Source organism: Setaria italica, chromosome VII, assembly GCF_000263155.2.
Source record: "Setaria italica strain Yugu1 chromosome VII, Setaria_italica_v2.0, whole genome shotgun sequence".
NCBI lineage: Eukaryota > Viridiplantae > Streptophyta > Magnoliopsida > Poales > Poaceae > Setaria > Setaria italica.
Genome location: NC_028456.1, coordinates 17,935,076 through 17,939,435, shown reverse-complemented (window position 1 = coordinate 17,939,435; position 4,360 = coordinate 17,935,076). Strand labels below are relative to the sequence as shown.

General features: G+C 45.1%; 1 long non-coding RNA gene across 1 annotated transcript; it reads right to left on the bottom strand.

Moving 5' to 3' along the window:
- Positions 1 to 2,920: 2,920 nt before the first annotated feature.
- Positions 2,921 to 3,606, bottom strand: LOC105914844. Its single transcript, XR_001164556.2, has 2 exons — positions 3,525 to 3,606; positions 2,921 to 3,393 (listed from the first exon to the last, which is right to left on the bottom strand). It is a non-coding gene; the product is annotated as an uncharacterized LOC105914844 (long non-coding RNA).
- Between the last annotated feature and the right edge of the window lie 754 nt (positions 3,607 to 4,360).

Sequence of the window (4,360 nt, the reverse complement as noted above, 5' to 3'; positions counted from 1 at the left end):
GACTTTAACACTCGGCAAAGATGCATTTCCCAGGTGTAGGACAGGTTGTTTGCCGAGTGCCAGGGACAAGGCACTCGGCAAAGACCCCTTGTTTGCCGAGTGCCAGGGACAAGGCACTCGGCAAAGGCCCTAATTCCCAGCTGCACGACAGGTTTTTTGCCGAGTGCCCACCCCCTGACACTCGGCAAAGACCCCATGTTTGCCGAGTGCCAGGGGCAAAGACACTCGGCAAACAAGCCGGCTTTGCCGAGTGCCCACTCCCTGACACTCGGCAAACACCCCCTGTTTGCCGAGTGTTGGCACTCGGCAAAGACGCTATGTTTGCCGAGTGTCTACCGTCTGGCACTCGGCAAACCCGCCGTTACCCCCGACGCCGTCAGCGCGTATTTCGCCGAGTACATATTTTCGCCGAGTGTTTTTTGGCTGTCGGCAAAATGTTTGCCGAGTGCTCGAGTTTTGACACTCGGCAAACTAGGCTTTACCGATAGGAAATTTGCCGTGTGCTGTTTGCCGAGTGTTTTCGTGTCTTTGCCGAGTGCCCGTGGCACTTGGCAAAGTTTCTGGTTTCCGTAGTGCATGTAATTTAATAGAGTTTGCCGTGCTCCCTGACAACAATCTGACAACAATGGTGGTGACGAGAGATGGCGTTGCTGAATTAACCAGCATATCTAAAATCTATGAAAAGGCACTAATAGAAGAGTAATCCTATTGAGGTAATTAAAGTAATTTGACTTAAGACAAAACTAAGACACTTCAATCTTGACAAACTAAGACCGGCTGCGACATGCCATTCATTTTTCTTGAGAATCGTTCTTGATGGCTTCTTTTTTTTTTTGATCTTTTTCCTATGCTTGGCGTGCTGCTGTGAGTGCTGTCTGTTTTGGACTCGGTCTGCTGTATATGCTGTCGTCGACTCGTCGCTCTTGTTCTGCATACTTGCAGTGGTGTCGACATGACTCGCAGACTGCGCTCCTTCGGACTTGTTTGGATAGTTGGGATCCTTTAGGTAGTGATGGGTTGCACTAGTTCCTAAGTCAAGCTAGCTTTAACTCATGTCAATCTTCATCCGACTAAATTAATGTAAGATGCTCGTGTTTGGTTGGGTAGCTAAAGATAGCTTGGTAAGCTATGTTCATATTTGGTTGGCTGCACAATATGATAAGATGACATTGTATTCGTTATAGGTGAAGCTACCACCCCATCATATCAGACCACCGAGCCTTGTGCAAGCCATCATCAGTGGAAACGCTCGCTCACTGCGTTGCCGGGAAGACAGGCAACAGCCCATCTTTTGCACTATTTGAGGCAAGCTTAGAGGCAAACGCAGGTATCCAATCATGCGCATGCTGCATTGCCGAAGCTTGTCCAGGGGTATGGTATGTGCAGGGAACTAATCACAACCATAAGGTATAATAACCGGAGGAAGCAGCCTATAGCTTTATTATTCTGAATTTACCTTTTTATTAATTGCAATCGATATGATCTTTTTAGGTTATGATGTATATTCCTTTTTATTAACGTGTTCTCACGCTCAAGATAAACATGCGATAGCTTTTCTTAGCACGAGATAACGTGGGAGTCTGGGAGCGGGAAGACCAGAAAGCCTAAACAGATAATTTGTTTTATTGATATATTATGTCATACGTGGGACCTATATGGAAGACTGAACATGAGCGAGAGGATGAGAATCACATAGCTTTTGCGCATGTGACTTTACTTTGGGGGCAAAGGTTCCATTCAACTCAAGATTCAACTATTGCTGGAGGCAGTGTTTGTGCCCAGTTACATATCGACACGTGCCTAGCTACGTCTGAACTGTGCTACCCATACCTACTAGCACTAGCAGTCTAGCACAGTGCCACACCTATTCACTGGACTAAACTTTACTCCCCGTGTTTGGTTCCAGTAACTAAAGACCATTAAATCAGTTGAACAAAGATCAAACTACCACTAAACCCTACTCCACTCCCTCCCACTCGCACTCCCGAATCCCCACCCCAATGGCCGCTGCCGCCGGGCCCTGTGAGGGCCCCATTCGCCGCCCTGTGAGGGCCCCATTTGCCCCCGGCGCAGAGGTGGAGGTCCTCGTCGACGATGACTTCCACGGCCACTAGCGCGAGGTCACCGTCGTCGGGTTCGTGCATGCCCACCGCCACGACACCCACAGCGCGCCGGACGGGTACGAGGTGGCCTACGCCCACCTGGAGGAAGGCCGCGGCCGGCAGCGTCTCGCTCGCAGCCGCGTCCCCCAATGGCCCTCGCCTCCGGCATCCCCGCCGCGCTCCGGCATCCCCACAAGGACGCTTAGCACGCCGGCTTCGTCATGTGCGCCTCCCCCTCCGGCATCCCCGCCGCGCTTCCTCCTCCACAACGGTGGGGGCCGGGTGGGAGGGAGGCCGGCGGTGGGGGTGACGGGCGGGAGGGCGGTAGGAGCGACGACGGCGGGGGCCGGGCCGGAAGGAGGACCGCAGCGGTGACGGCGGGCGGGAGGGCGGTCGGGGTGACGGCGGGGGCCGGGCGGCATTAATGAGGGGTGGATCTTATCCAAGGTCTCCTTTAGTCCCTTTTAGCAACCTCTTGGGGACTAAAGGGCTAAACTTTAGGGACTTTAGCAACTTTTAGTCACATGTTTGATAGTTTAGGGATAAACTTTAATCCCTAGAGTTTAGCAGCCCCAAACCAAACACCCCCTAAACTTGTGATGAGCTAGCAGGCATTACAGCATTAAGAATCGTTAGATCCCAGAATTCAATTATAACATTATCATTTGTAAGCTGTGTTTACAGTAATAATTTCGAATATATCAACACTACAAGAACATTGGATAAAAATTATTCAAGGAAGACAGTCTAATGTGTGTATACATGATAACACATTTCAAACAATAGCGGAGTAAATAAGCTAACAACAAAGTAGTCCATAACACAAGAGTTAACGTACTTTCATTTTATTATATATGACCAGTCTTCCATTGACATAGAAGGGTTCAGTGTGTACATATTTTCACATTTATGATTAAGTCCTGGTGCTTTATTCTATTAACTGGCCTTAACATTGGCCCTGAAGAAAGCTGCTGTTACTCCAGGACATCCATAGGTATATCCCATTTTTCACTAAGGACATTTAACCGACCTGCAGTAGTCTTCACGAGATATTATCTGTTTTGCAAATTGGGCTGTTAGTACACGGGCAGAGGTTAGCTGTTTTCGTTTTTCCTTGTCACTAGAGTGGGGAATATTGTCACCAAACGTAGTAGGATTATTTGTTTTGATCCCTCGAAGAGTAAATTCGGCTTCAGCATTCCCTTGGGCATCAACAACTGCGGTACCTACTAAAAGGATCACCATGACGGCAGCAAGTGTAGGTTTTGCAAATTTGATGATCATGATTACCCTGATGAGCACATGAACATGATGTAAGATCACAAGAGATTCACACCGGCTTTAAGTACTAAAAACTAATAAGAAAACAATTGTTACTACTCTAGTAGTACATGCATGCAATAACTTAACACAGAAACTAACCTTCGTGAACACTCTCGCTCCTTTGGTGTGGAAGTCAGGTATGAATTGTATTAAACAATATTATGGCCATATTTATAGCCAGAGTACTATATCTTAACACAAGTAAAGGAAATATATTTTTCTAATGCTTTGCTAAAATCATGTGGCATTTGAGGTCAAGTTATCTTTTAGTAATGATGACCCATTATATCGACACAATAATTCTGCCTGCAAGCTACAGAAAGTTACCTACAAAGCTATTGACAAAACACTATTAAGGTAATCTGATGCTTCACAAAATCATGTGTTGTGTGACGATTGTTTTTGTCATTGTGGACTTTTCTCAGCTAAACAGACACTAAGATCTTTGTCAGATTAGATTCTTCAATAACCAACAGTTAATTTGGATTAAAAATCACGTCATATGCAATTAGCTTTTCAATAGTATTTAATATAAAATTGCCACTTACCATGTTTTCAACAATTGACAAGATTTGTTTTTCAAAATAATTTTTCATCTAATAGACATGACAAATTATATAAGAATGATATTTTCAATACAATTCTGACAGTCAAATGTGAGTTATTTGCCAACACGCCAATCAACTGACTAATTTTGGTGTATCAGTGCAAAAATATTGCTGCCCAACTTCTTCACTTGTTTTTCAAAAAGTTGCTATTAGGAAAAGTAAGCGCGTGCCAAAGATCCACTATATACCCTAGTCTGGATGATTATCTCACTAGGTCTCATATAACTCAGTGCTCATTGATTATTTTATTTATATCATGTAACAATAATTCATATATTAGGTTGTTCATAGTTTTAACTCGATGATAAGGTTTAATAATTCAATGTT